At 44.6% G+C, this 15,559-nt stretch overlaps 1 protein-coding gene across 9 annotated transcripts in view; it reads right to left on the reverse strand.

Annotated features, from left to right (window-relative positions):
- Positions 1 to 15,559, reverse strand: part of Abhd17c (abhydrolase domain containing 17C, depalmitoylase) — a 59,055-nt gene that overhangs the window by 13,033 nt on the left and 30,463 nt on the right. Inside the window, exon 2 of one of the 9 annotated variants that reach the window (XM_087569951.1) lies at positions 7,970 to 8,027. The gene's annotated coding sequence lies outside the window, so the exon portion shown is untranslated. 9 annotated transcript variants of the gene reach the window in all.

The raw sequence follows: 15,559 nt of genomic DNA on the forward strand, positions 1-15,559 counted from the left end.
GCAAAATCCTAGCATGGGCACTAGACAAGAGACTGGGGTTAAGTGTTACCTTTGTCCACAGTAAATACAGTTAAACACAAATCCCACCTCTTAGAATCCCCAATGAATGTTAAGTTACAGATTTCATGAAAGCTCTCCCTTGGGAAGACAAAGATTAAAAACAAACAAACAAACAAACAACAACTTCATGGCCCACTTGATTGGCAAGGCAGAAAGTCACTTCTCAGAATTAGAACATCTAAGTACTTGATCTCACTCTATGCACAGTCTCAGGGCAGACCTTCAATGTTTAGAAGCTTTCCTACATGGCACTGCCTTAGCAAGATGGGACACTACATGTTCCATCAGGTCCTGCAACAAAAAGGTTTCCACTAGGAAGTTCTTGAATGGTCAGAAAAAGAAGACAGAGCCTACCTATGACTTACTCTTTTTTGGACAGTATGACAGCTGGGATGGTCAATGAGGTCTGGACCCGTCTACGTTAACAGGGTGACTTTTCAGGGTAAACCACAAGACTCAAGCATGGTTTATCCCGGTCTCTCTCAGATGTCTACACTATGTAGACATAGTGTAGTCTCAATCATGTCTTGGACTAAGGCAAGACACCTTTTTTACCACACAGCCTCCACGGCAATTACTAAGAGGAAAGCCAAGTAAAGGTCCAAGGGAAACTGGTTCTTAATGTCACAGCTTGAGGGCCCACACCCAATCTTGCATTTTGACCATGATGGCTCCTGACGAAGCCAAGTGAACAACATACTCTGGTAAACAGTGAGGTATGTGGTGATGACTATAGTGGGATGTGCAGAACAGAGCAGGAGGAAATACACATTGGGGAACTATAGTCCTAGGAAATGTATCCTAGGTCTCCAATATACCACAACAGGAGGACTCCCCTACCCCACTTCTCTGGCTACAAAGAGGTGTGAGTCTGGCTTCCTGAACTGCAGTAAGGGACAAATGAGGTGAGAGAACAGATAGATAGGGCAGGCAACCCAGATTCTTAGACTAACTTCTATACACCTAGAAGTAGATAAACCAAGCTCTAAGCTCTCTTTTTCACAGTCCTGTCTCCCTCCCATGTGCCTTCTATACTGGTGTCCTGTTTCCAATCTCAGGCCTTGCCTGTGGCCCCAGTTACCACAGAACATTACCACCCAGGTTGAGGTTAGCACACTGGCTCACTTGCCCTGCTATCCTGCCCTACACTGGACTCAGCCTGACTATGTTCCAGACATCTGCAATTGCACCTTTGCAGATCTGACCAACTGGCCTCTCCTCAGTGATATTTTCAGCTCGATTCCTCCAGAGTCGAATTTGCAAGTGTGTCCCTTGTTCTTCCACTCCTTGTGTCTCCTTGTGTTCTCCACTCTTCCCTCTGCTTCCAGAATCTCCCATCCCCCTCTTTCTTAAAAGCATACAATATCGACATCATCCATTATAGAAATAAATCAAACCACAGGACAGCTTAGCAAGGTCCTTAGAGACTGCAGATGGAAGACTACATTTTACAGATAAGAACACAAGCTCTAAGCAAGGGTGCTGCGTTAACTGAGACTGTGATTACCAAGATAGCCGTCTGAGGGGATCAGAGCCGGAACTAAGCAGGGGAAGAACCACAGATCCTGTGCATTGCAACCTCCCTGGAAGGTGTAATAACTGAGCCGGTATCAACACAGCTTTGACAGGCCAACAACTGTTTTATTCCACCTCCACCACTGACATGTTGGGGGCATGCTTTTCAACCCTGCACTGGATTCTAGTTCCCACTGTGTGCCAGAATCCTCCCTACCAGAGGTGGTGGGTGATCGGTCAACACTGTTCATTAGCATAAGCACACCCACAACTCAAAAGATGCAGCAGTCTACACCCAGGTGATGCTGCTAGATCCAACAGTAGAACGAGCCCATCCATTAGCAGAGTATCAGCTTTAATGGGGAGAAGAGGTAGGAAGGGTCCCAGTGTATACAGGGTAATGCTACACAATGTCAGACATGGTGCCAGGGATGGTGGTAAACACCTAGAAAGTCAGCAATAGAGACACAGAGACAAGAGGATCATCTTAAATCTAAGGCCAGCCTAGCAAGATTCACGTTAACTAGGATAAACCAAGGATATACCCTATGTCACAAACAATTTTTGTTGTTGCTTTGTTTTTCCGAAACAAGGTTTCTCTGTGCAGTCCTATTTGTCCTAGAACTCACTCTGTAGACCAGGCTAACCTTGAACTCAAGAAATCCACCTGCCTCTACCTCCCAAAGGTGGGATTAAAGGTGCGTACCCCTGCACCTCTCCCCAAAAAGTGTTTTTAAAAGTGATAAATAAAAAATTGCAAGAAAGAGTCGGGGATGCTGACGCATACTTGTAATCCTAGCATTCAGAATGTAGAGTCAGGAGGATTGCTCGAATTCAAGGCCAGCTTGGTTTACATGTTAAGACTGTGTTAAAAAACAAAATCAGATTACAGTATATATACCACAACTTTTAAGAAGAAAATAGTGTGGCCATTCCTCTCAAATCTAACTAACACATCTTATTTCCTTATTATCCTAGATTCTACAATGGAAGACCAGTTCTCCCAAATTCTAAATGAGATTTTACTATAGAAGAAAGATGGCAAAGGTGTCTAAATAGAAACACAATAAAAGCTATCTTTTTTATTGTAAATCCAAGGGCATTAAAGTTTATTGTTACTATTAAAAAAAAAAAAAAAAAAAGACTGTACAGCCAGGTGTTGTGGTTCTTGTGCTCTTCTGATAGGGAAGATGAGGCAGGAAGGTCACCGCCGCCCAGTCTGGGCAAAACAGCCAGTGACTGTTTCAAAGCCGAGAGAAAGAGAAGACTATTATAAAATTTACCAATCTGGAAGACTCTTCCTCTCCTGGGATATTTAGGGGAGGAGGCATAGAAGGCTCAGGGAAGCTGGGTGGCGATCCTAACTACTGCTGTGTGAACAGCACTTTACCCTCCTTGCCAGGAAGGCATCCATCACCTCTCCTCCTCAAGAAGGTACGTGTCTACCGTGACTTACTAGTCTTGGGAGATGAAAGGATTCCCTATGTGCTAAGTGGGAATGCACTGAGGACAGAAGCATTTCTTTCAATGGTGTATTTCATTTGAATAAAACAGTAACAGAACTCCAACTTCTATATTTGAACACTCAAGGGCAGCTGTTACAGGGCTGGCTGCATCTTAATGTGCCATCTCTACCGCCTGTCAAGGACTCTAGGATTTTGTGTGCCAGATCCAATCTCTATACCCTGCAAACAGCAGATGAGACTGACTCTGAGGCTTAACTCATAGAACCCTCCATTCCCTCTTCTCAGTCAGCCTCAGTCTTGAAGTAACTTCAATGTTCTATTTTAAAATACTATGCCGTGTATAAAATTAATGAAGCAAATTCTACATTCTTAGTTATCATAAACAGGAGGCTTTCCTGGCCACTCAGAACACTGAGTACCATGATCAATAATTCAAAATTTCCAGCTAACCACATTCCATTCCACACACTTCACCATAACCACTTACAATATCTTATAATGCACTCTTTGGGAGTAAATGCAAACCACCCAGAGGCGTAACAAGCTTTGGGTTGTTGTGGCAAGCAAGACAAGCATGCAGCATTGCATGCTCAAGGATAAGACATTCATTACCTGTTGTTTATTTGTTTTCAAGACAAGGTCTCACTATGTATATAGCTCTGGCTGTCCTGAAATTTACCAAGCTGGTAGACCAGGCTGGCCTGAAGCTCAGAGACTCTCTACCTCCCTAGTGCTGGAAGTGAAGGTGTGTATCACATGCTGACTATATTCACAAACTTCTTGGCAGCAGACCCACACCGGTCTTACATTGTTCTGTTGTAATAATGATGGCTCTTCTTTGGCAAGACATACATAAAACATTATCTACCTCCTGTTTACAGTTGTTACAGAAACAGTGATGCCTGTACAGGCTACATGCTAACAATGCTCTCAGACAGCTCCACATGAAAACCCACTTCCTACTCTGAAATCAAACTGGTCTGTCACTGTAAACCCTTCAGACTGTAACATATGGATGTATTTATCATCCACATTCACGTGCCTGGGAGGTGGGCGGGAGGTGGCTCCTTATTCTGACAGCCAGCAGGAATAGAAGAGGACAGCGCAGGCCAGCATAAGTGGGTTTCATGGATTATGAGGACAGCGGAGACTCAGGCCAGTCCCCTAACTAAGATGTTAAGCAAAAGCAGGGGATGAAGGTAGACAGCATAGTAGATTCAAGACAGAGAGACAAGTGCTCCTGGTCATTCCCTCTGCTTTGAGCACAGAATTTACTGTCTCAGAGCAAGGCTTATCTGTGACTACCACGTGTCTGCTCTCAGGAACTCAGCAGCTTCCCCTGCCAGGTTCTTCCTTCTAAATCTACTTGACTTCAAATCCTGGTGAAATCCTGGCCAAGATGGCTCTGGGCACCTAAACACATTAAATTTCTAAATCTATCCTCAGCCTAGGAATGTCCTCCCATCGTTATTTCTGACACACTGCTCCCCTTTGCTAACTTACCAGCTTGTTTGAACTCCCATAATGCAATGCATTAGGAAAAGTGTTTATGGTATAGTCTTAAAGATAGAGGTGGGAGTGTCATAGAAATCAAAATAAAATCTGCAAAGCAAGATCAAATGCTTTTGATAATATCTACTTATTTGCATGTTTATCTTAAATAAGCATATTTTCTATATTGTATTAGAATTCCTCAGGTTGAAAAAAAAGAGGAAACATATGGCTAAAGTATTCAAGAAAATCTGCTATGCTCCAGCACAAAACAAAATTCATAAGCATGGTAATATATGAATGGATATCAAGCACCTGAGTTCAGCACCTTGGCCCTGCTCCAGACCTCTCAGAAGCCTGAGAGTAAGGCAGTTCCGACCCTCTATGAGAACTGTGCCATGGGTGAGGGAGATTGCCCCTAGAGATCATTGGACCAGCGAGCTGATCATGAGTGTTACCTGCACTCAGTACCAGAGCACAAGACTTCTTAAGTCTGGCCAATTTGTCTCCCAGGGCTGCCACTCCGGGACCTCAGGCCAGGATGGATGTACCTTGGGAAAGCTGTGCTTCTGTTAGATAATTCCTTTGATCACCTAGGAGATAAGGTTCTATCTTCTAAAGACAGTCTCAGTTTTCTTCAGACCTTGGAAGGCCCTTGCACTTGCTTAAGTGGCTTCATTGACTTAGATGTGCCAACCAAGTGATGTCCAGTACCCTGTGCTCACAAGTCACTAATCCTAAATAATGGCCTAGGCTGGATCAGGTCTGGATCCTGCCCATGCCTGCTCCTCTCAGCTACAATAGCTTGGCACTGCTCCCCTACGAGCTCAACCTGTACCAGGTCGGACAAAAAGGAGCAGGCCAATGCCCAGGGACCACTACTACCTTCCGCTCAGGCCTCATGTGAATAACATGTCTGATTCTGCAAGAACCTCTGCACTCTGTGGGCCACCAGTACCTGTATGAAAGGAAGCTAGGTGCTCACACGGTGTTAACAGCAGTGGCTTGATCTTGCTGTCATCAGCAAACGTCCAGCAGAATCCATTCTATATATCTAGTCCCTGGTCTTAGCAACAATCTGGCATGGTCAGCTCCAGTATACAGAACAAGACACTCAACTCCCACCAGTCAGGTCAACTGTCCAAGTCTGGTGCCTGCCTCCAAAGCTCCAAGCCTCTGTTCAGAGTGACAGGTCTCCACAAAAGACCCACAAAGGCTGTGGTGGGCAGCCTTGCTACACAGTGCAAAGTGATATGAAGTCAGGATTGGATTATAGCCAAGAACATAAGGAAGTCACCTGGGCCTCTGCCATAATAACACACTCATGATGCTAAGTGGGAATCTTAGGAGGCAGCCCCAGACACAGAGCAATTTAGTCAAAGCATGTCCTGTGTGAGCAGCATGGTCATTGAGCTCCGTGGGCCACAGGATCACTAAGTGACAACACTCTCCCTCTCTCACCCAGCATTCCCAGTTACTGCAAGGAAACTATTTTCGGAACCTGGCCATGCTCTAATTTTAAAAGAATGCAATGTTATGACAGCGATGGCTGGCTGAAGGACCAAGAGTGGCTCTAGAAATGTGGACTATTCACAGCACAGAAGGCTGGCAGGGCACAGAGAATGCACTTTATCACATGTGCAGTGGGGCTCGAAAGGGCCGCCTGCCCAGCAGACACAGTTTGAATTTCCCACAGTCAAGTCCTCAAATAGCCAGATAATTTCGCACTCTCCTGCAGCTGGCTGCCCCAGTCTCTTTGTAAATGCCTTATACACCAGACTACACTCAGCGATTGAGTTCTGTTGTGGAAGGAAGGACTTCATAGAGGCAATAAGGCCAAGGCTCTTAAGAACTCATCATGCCCAATACAGTGAGCTAATAGATTTTTTTCTACATGTCTAGCTTAACCTTTCTGTCTTCCTCTGCAAGACGGGAACAGGGTTACCTGCGACCTTACGCTGAACTTACTTCAACTCCTAGCACCAGACAACAGTGGGGACAGCAGAGCAGACTATAAGAAATCAACCACTCAGACATGTGCAAGAGTCAATAAAATGCTGAAGGGCACTGAGGTCAAGAATCACAGTAAACAACACGGCACCCTTTCTCACTGCAATGTGAGCGCACTGCACAGGAACAAAGAAGTAGTTAACCAAAAGCAGGGGAAATCCTTGATATTTTAGGGAAACGCAGGGGGAAAAAACTTCTCTGAACAATCCTGAATCAAAAGAAATCACAATGACAGCCAACATGCAAAACAATGAGAGCAGCAACTACTGAGGCAGTGTAGCTCACTAAGACCCCCTGACCACCCACATAATCAAAGTCACAGCCACAGCAAACGGTAACATGAAACTTGGTGCACAAGACTGTGGGGGAAGGCAACATGTGCCAAGTGCCTGGAGCAGGATTCCCAGCAAAGCCTGCCTGCAGCAGCCCAGCATCCTCAGGACAACAGCACATTAGGTCATCTCTACTACAAAGGTCTACAATAGCTAAGAAATTTAAAATATCCTGAATTATAAACTATTTGGGTCAAGTCTTGATGAGCTAATGGTATATGGCTGCCATTCTGGAGCCCAGTATCAGTCATTCTGGTTTTCTCTCTGCTGCTGTGGTAAGGCACTCTAAGCAAAAACAGCCTGGGGAGGAGGTTTGTTTGGCTTATACTTGCAGGTTCACCACTGAGGGGAGTCAAGGAAGGATCTCAAGGCAGAAAGCATGGAGGAAAGTAACGTGCTGGTTCACTTTCTATCTCACTCATCTAGTGTCTATATACAGCCCAGTATTACCCATCCAAGGTGGGCCTTCCTTCATCAGTAACCACCAAGAACCCCACCAAAGACAGATTCACAGACCAAGCTGACAAAGATAACCATTCAAATGAGTCCTCCCCCGGCCCCCTACCCTGTGATTCTAGGCTGTGTCAAGATGTCAGTTAATTCAACCTAGGACACTTAGAGACACTAGCATCTCTGAATGAAAACATGCCACCAGGCCTTTCCCTGACAGTCTTGGATAAGTTGACTAGTTCTTCTGCAAGGTTCTAGAGCAAAAGAGCATAAAAATGGAGATTACATAACTGGTACAGCTGATGGTGGACTCATAATCAAAGCTGGCAAGCTGAAGAGATGTTACTTTCTCCCACCCAGTGGAACTCACCATAAGGATCCCAGGAAGAACTGAGAAGTGAAAGCTCTGCCTTCATGAAAAGAGGCATAAGAAAGCTGAGGAGGACGGGGAAAGGATGGCGAAGACAAGAGAAACCACCAAGGCACTGTCATGTAGAAACAGCCATCAACCCAACAAACTTCAGGTCATCACAGAAGCACTTTGGCTCCATTTTATTCTGCTTTTCCCCTTACTGTCATTTATTTCATGTATAACAGACCTCACCCAAGACAAGATATTAAGTTAGCAATCAATAAAAAACTAACCAAGTTTCCTAATGATGATCCACAGTCACTGATGAATGATTATGCCATCCATTTTCTCCTTAGAATGAAAAGGAAGCACATAAAGGCATTTTAGGCCAATGTTATCACAAATTGCTGTTAAATTTTGAAGTTTAAAAGGACACACACCAGCTCAAAAGACCTGAGAGCTACAGTCAGACTGCAGCTCCCTCAGAAGGATCCAGCCACCTCTTATCCATAAGTGTCTGCCCCCAGCACAGTGCTACTAGACTTTGGGACTCTACTCTTCAGCTCCACCGAAAGCCCAAATTATTCAAATGTTTATCTGGCTAGGCAAACCATCCTCTTTAACAGCTGGCTACAGCTGGCCACAGTTGACTTGGGAGCTCTGTCTGACTGTAGGAAAGGCTTTTCACCCTCCCCTGTCTTTGAACATGCATTGGAATCCAGGCCACAGAGGCCAGCTTTCCTGTTGTCTACCTTCCTCCTTGGTCAACCAGGCTGCCTTGGTTTTAGGAGCCTGTGGCAGAGCAGGTGGCATATACAGGATGTCTGGCTGGTGCTGGCTTAGCTCCTAACAGTATACACAAGAACCCGCATCTGATGCTTACATTCTCCAAAAGTATCTACTTCACATTTCAAACATACACTGCTGTGGTGGGGAATACAAAGGCTCATGCCACCCAGGGGAGGACCAGTGTAGGCACCTCACTGGTGCTAGGGGCTACAATGGCTGAATTATTTGTGCACACTGTGTACAAGGGAGCTTGTCCAATCTCAGAAAGCTGTGATTTGAGGGCTAGGTGAGAAGAGAAAAAAGCAATCATGAAGAACGGGGAAAGGGAAAAAAATATCACAGAGAAAGTTATTTGAAGACTGAAACTCAAAAACCACATAGCCGTGCTGTTAAGTTCCTATTAGGGGTATACATGGCATAAAGATGTGGTAGGAAAGTGTCTTCGTCTTGGAACTGATGACGTGGCTCAATGGCTCATAGGACTTGAGCCCAACCTGATGACCAGAGTTCAGTGTCCAGAACCCCCATGGTGGAAGGAGAAAACCAAGCCCCACAAGCTGTCCTTTAACTTCAGTTGCACACACATTCACACACATGATTAAAAAATGACTGTAAAAATGTAAGGAAGAGAAAGACGGTCCCCCTTTACAGATCAGATTTTTAAAGGAAGCCCAAGATAAGTCACTGGGTAATACTACAAAGGATGTGAATGTTTATTAACTAGATATGGTGAAAGTAAAAGCTGAACTGAAGCCAAGCAAGAGGTAAGGGTGCAGGAGGGTGACCCTCTCAAACACACACACACACACACACACACGGTAAGAATTAAGTTTAAATCCACTAGTTAAAATTGTTGGCACAGAAAGCACAGACCCAAAGGCAACTGTCAAAAGCTGGGGCACTTGGCAGGAGCTGATACTAAAAATCCTCTACAGAAGGCTGATAACCATCTGAAGCTGCTGCGGGGAGCAGTCAGGGAACTAAGGGGACCTGTGCTGTCCACTGCACCATGTTCTGTTGCTGATATCACATGTACACAGTCTCCTCATGAGACTTGGTCATCGAGAAGTCACTCAGCTCTCCTGGCACTTACTACATGTGCACTAACTGTCAATGTGGGCACCTAGAGATACTCTGTAGTTACTGAGCCATAACCTAGTCAACATCCCCAGTTAAAAATTCTGAGGATGGAGTTACTACCTGGGTTCACTGGTCACTACTTTAGGGGGATGCTGAAGAGGCTTCATTCGGAGATTCCAGAAACGACTATTTCTCTCTCTCACTTTATACCTTGTCCTTCACTAATCAGTTGTCTCTTAAGCTGTGACAAAGATGCAAACTATTCACTGCAATGCTGTCACTCAGCCCCCAGGTCACCAGATGCTGACGCACAATAATTACATTTCAATTTCTCATCAAAAATCAAGACAGAGGATTAACAAGATCAGAGCAAGGGGATATGGAGGAAGCTTGTCGCTCAAAATTATAAGAACATGTTTATTTATCTTTTTCCTTTGCAAACAGGATCGTACTGTATACCCCTCCCCCCTTGCTGGCCTGGCCTATGTAGACAAGGCTGGTTTTGAGCTTATAATTCCTCCTACTCTGCCTCCCCAGTGCTGGGATTAAAGATGTGCTAGCATTTCTGGTCTTCAAGAAGGTATCAATGTTTCAAAAATATTCAAAGCTGATCTTAGAAAGTTAAACACTAAGCTAGGAACCTGTTCTAGCCAGAGTTCATATAGGGGTAAACAGTTGGAGATGGTCTTACCACAGGCGTCAAGTGCAATGACACTGCTAAACACACAGTTCCCAAATCCCCAGAGCAGAGCAAGCTGCTTCTCCCACACCTGACCTGTAGAACCAGCAGAACTAGTCTGCCTCAGCTGTCCTGGAACTGGAACATCTGCGCTTCTAAGAACTCTAGGAAATCTTGCTAGGTACAATGTCCACTACCTGGAAAGAAATACGCCAGGTGCCAAATAAGGCTTTCAGGGTCCCATGTGGCCCAGGGTGGTTTGGGACTCACTATATAGCTAAGGCTGGCCTTGAATTTCTTGACTAGCCTTTCTCCCAAGTGCTAGAAATCAGGTGTGTGCTACGTGTGTACTGCAAACTGAACCCAGGGCTTTGTTTTGTGCACAGTAGGCAAGTACTCCATCAACTGAGCTATTTCCTTAGCTCCAAATGGAAGATAAAAGTGCTAAAATCAGAGAATAGCCTTGCTGGGGCACCAGTGGAAGGGGAAGCCCTTGGTCTTGCCAAGGTTGGACCTCCAGTGCAGGGGAATATGGGGGAGGGCAATCAGGGGAATGTATAGGGGGAGAGAATGGGAGCTTACAGAAAACTGGGAAGGGGAATAACCTTTGAAATGTAAGTAAAGAAATATATAATAAAAAAATTAAAAAAGAAAGTTATCATAAGTAAAAAAAGTGCTAAAATTAGTACGTATAAGACACGTGCTTAAAATGACTACAGTGAAGATAAAAAGACTCGCACATACAACTTTGAATCCCAACACACGCAGCCCATATGGTACATGATCACTAGCCTCTGGATGAGAGTGCACATCCAATCATAAAGAGAAAAGGGAGACACTTAAGGAACACTTACAAGAAACTAAAAACCACCCTTAAAAGTCAAGACAAAACTAAGATTACCTCTGTCTTCAGCACTCAATGAATGAAACCTCCCTGATGCTGTCCACAGTCCTGCTTGACCCACTATGTGTAGAGATGCACACTGCGCTGGGAGGCAGGAGAGAAGGGCAGGATGGGAACCACACAGAAGGAGAGGGATGACCTTCTCTACCTTTTGCCCATAGCAAATCTAGTGCATCTTAAAACAAACCCAAACATAAACTGATAGCGATGGGGTCATTCAAAGTGTCAACAATTGGTAATTCAATCAACCAAATTTTGTGTTGGGGGTGTGACTCAACCCTGGTGAACCCTGGTGCACCTGCTAACATGAGCAAGGCCACACATGAAATGAAAATTAACTCTGGATTTGGCATCAGAACTTTTTGAGAGGAATTAAGTCCTAGGTCAGTATGAGTATATCCTAGATGTCTAGATTTTATACTTGCCAAACTGCCCCTTTCTTCCCCCCAATAAAGGAGTTAATAAGTTTGCAAATTTTTCTTTTTTTTCTTTTTTCTTTTTTCTTTTTTTTTTTTCTTTTTTTTTTTTTTTTTTTCGGAGCTGGGGACTGAACCCAGGGCCTTGTGCTTGCTAGGCAAGTGCTCTACCACTGAGCTAAATCCCCAACCCCAAGTTTGCAAATTTTAAACAGCAATCAATTATTGTAATAAAAAAAGGTGGTAATTTCTGCATCTGGCTTTCCAGGAACTGGCACTGTCTTTGCTTCCTGCTTTCCTACTTTGCTGTGGAGTCACAATGTCTTCTTGGACCACTTGGCATCAGGAGTTTACTAGATCATTCCCATCCTCATTACCCACCAAGGATCATGTGACTGTCACAATGGCATTCTTAATAATGGAAGGGCCAAAATCTTAAAACCAGTTGACAAGAACAGAACTTTACAGGGTACACTCTGTTTTAACACAAGTTGCCATGCCTCTGAATCTCTCTGGCTGATTTAAGACTCAACTTGTGTGGGACAAGAGGGGGGCTCCATCCTGCCCAGTTATCTGCAGGCTCTGTCTGGACAGGTCTCCAGAGCCCCCTCTTGCTTTAGGAGCAAATGAGGCCATCACTGTCTAAACTTTGAGACTAATGTACCAACTGCTAACAAGCTATGAATCACACCTCCAACTGGGTCACAGGACTTGTCTTACTTGTTCCTGTGGTCTCCAAATAAGCCCATTGGGAGCCAAGTCCTCAGGTCAGTAAGCCATTCCAGAACTGCCCAGTGCCAGTCTTCCAAGCAACTGCTGCTGAAGGCAAACATTCTACACCATGAGTTTACAAAACTCCAGGAAGGAAGGGACTTGCAACGCTAATTTAAGCTTCATAAGGAAATCAAACTGAAGTTTTAAATATTTCAAACCCCCTCTCCAAAGAGATGGCAATTTAATAAGAAAAGCTGGTCCCTATTTAAATGGTATTGTTCCAGCAGTGGCTTTGCTACAGTTTCAAAGCCTGAGCTGCATCAGAGCATTTCAGAAAGCAAACAAGTTAACTGAGTTAATCATTAATCATGACCAAGAACAGGGATATCAGTAAGTGAGCAGCACACTCAAGTGAAAGAAGGTCCAACACAGAAGACACTATGTCACTGAGGCAGGTCACAGGAATGTTGAAGTCAGGAGAAATACTAACAGCTGATACTCGCTCCCCAGCCCCTGGCTCAGCCAGCCCACTGCCAGCTGGCTTCCTCCTGCTCAGCCCCCAAGTGTGCAGCTCCCCTCCTGCTGTTCCCACAGAGCTGTTCTCAGGGTCAAAGTAGAGCACTTTGAAGGCTGCAACTCCCTTAGAAACACCAGGCCGCTATCTTTCACATACACTGAACTGACTCATTTCTCTTCAGTTTAAAAGAGACAACAACAACAACAACAACAACAACAACAACAAACTTACCAAATGTTGCCAACACTGGAAAAAAAAACAACTCTTAAACTACAACAATCACAACCACAACAACCACAACAACAACAACCACCACCATATAACAGGAAGCACGAGGCTCAAAAACTATTCGGGAACCCAAGCAACCACTCACTAGAGAAGCTGCTTCCTTCTTCCAGCTGATTCTCAAAGTCAGAAAGTAAGTACTCTGTCTCCACAATACTATCTGTTACCCAACCAACAGCTCTGAGTTCCTCAGGGCACTGGGAGTCTGTAGGAAGGTGTTCAAAGTCAGCTTTTCAGATGCAAATTAAACATTGTGTGTGAGCAACATAAGCCCTACCTGGCATTTAGCCCTACATCCTACAGGGACACACCAGGTACTCAATTTGTTCAAAGACTAAAATTTCTAAACATTTTATTGTTGTGCTCAAATCTTAAAACTCAGGAAAAGAAATCCAAGGGTTTTGGCCTTTGAACTTTAAATAAGAGCAGGAGACTAAGGCTGTGCATGACTTTAATAAGCTGCACAACTGACGCACACCCAAGGCAAAGCAAAACGAAGCAGGCAGTGAGGATGAGGACTCTAATCTTGCTTTTTACACTTGGGCTTGAGTGTCCCTCACAATAACAATATTCTCTCTCTCTCTCTCTCTCTCTCTCTCTCTCTCTCTCTCTCTCTCACACACACACACACACACACACACACACACACACACCTATGTAGAACGGTGTCTGATCTGAGAACACAGGCTCCAGGTTCAGCCCACCTGGGATCAAACCCTGGCTTGCTGCTTAATTCAGTGTGATCCAAATCAAGTCATTCATTTTTCTGTAGTCTTCAGTTTCTATACCTGTGAAATGGGTCAGCCAAAACCCCTGCTTCATAGATGTGGTGTGCTGAAAATACATAATAGGTGAAATAGTTACTTTCAGCACAAAACAGTCCCCTGACAAATGCTGACTCAGCAGGATGGGCACAAAACTCTTACTACCATAAACAGAGGCACTGAGGCGCAAAGACAGGAGCTGACAGCTGCATCTTTTGGTAGTCACCCAGAAGCCACTACTCCCTAGGTTGCTGACCAACTCTGTCACTGATCTACCCAGCACCTTGACATTACTACAGCAGGGGGTCAGTGAATAGACTACAGCCTTCCTTCTAACTATCTGTCTGGTACTGCATGCACTTGCGAGCCCTTCAGTCCATCACATGTGCAGCCCACTCCCCAGCTGCCATCTAGTACAGTGTCTCCTGTACGGTGAGGAAGGAGGGGTCCCACTCCTGCTCACCACCAGACCAGATAATGAGATCCTGTCAGCAATCAGACAGCCAGCATGGCTGTACTTCAATGCTTTTACATTCTTCCGTTGAGAAAGAACGGCCTACACAAAATACTGAGAACAGCCTGGTGCAGTGAGTGGAGATGGAAGCTGTATGTTAATAACTGCTCAAAGAGGAACACTAATATTGCTGGGTTTATTCCTGTATTTCCTTACTTTGGTTATATTTTGAGATTTTTCCAAATAAAGTGGCTTTCCATAAACAATATGGTATAGGAAAATGGAGCACCAGGATCTCATAGACCAGAGGGAATGGAATGACAGACAGTAAGACTGCACTACAGTCAGCTGACAGTATCTGTAATAACCACAACCATTGTCACAAGTATTATAAAACAGAATGAGAAGGCTGTGTATATACATATTAAGGATGCTAGTTAGTTCCCCCAATAGTGGCTACTTGCAACACACACACACACACACACACACACACACCCTGTCCCCTCTGAGCAATTCAGTCATCCCTCCTGTTTGAAATGCACATATGGGGGTTAGGGTATTGATTTTTTTGAAAGATTCATCTTTCATCAAGACTGGTTTAAGACCTCAATTTTCCCAGATCCTTGTATCTCCCAGGGATGGGTTATACTTCCACACTCAACCCTGGAGAACGACTTCACTGAAAGCTAAAACTGTACCAGCAACCTGATTGGCACTTTTGTGGCCAGAATTAAGAAGATCAAGACCTATGATCTTTAATCTGAAAGGGCAAAGTGCCCGAAACACAGACCAGGTGAGTGCTTCAGACTCTGTCTAGCCCATCTACCATGCCATCAGAACAGGTAGGGCCAGCTCTGCAGGAAGAGCACCTCTCAGGGCGCCTACTGAGTCTAAGAACAAGTAGCTATGACTGTCTTTCCTCAGAGGACTAGGGAGGGGACGAGATCCAGCAGGGGCAAAGTCAGAGTGCTAAGAGTGGAGACAGGGAAGTTTGTTGTTCTGGCAAGGCACATGTAAGGTGGCATAGGGCCAAGTGCCAGAGGATTCTAGAGAAGAGCTATCCATGCCTTTGAGATGGAGCGAGTGCCTTTCAGAAACACACAGGTAGCAGAGGTCTCTCACGTTAAAAAAAAAAAAAAGCTAAGACAGAAGAGAAAACTCCAACTCCTAAAAGATTAAGATTTCAATTGTTTGGGGTGTTAATTTTGCAGTTCTTTGTTAAATGTAAAGTTAAGAGGATAACTCAAAAATAAGAATGGACTTAAGAAGTTTGCAAACGTC

Source organism: Rattus norvegicus, chromosome 1 (assembly GCF_021556685.1).
Source record: "Rattus norvegicus strain SHRSP/BbbUtx chromosome 1, alternate assembly SHRSP_T2T, whole genome shotgun sequence".
NCBI lineage: Eukaryota > Metazoa > Chordata > Mammalia > Rodentia > Muridae > Rattus > Rattus norvegicus.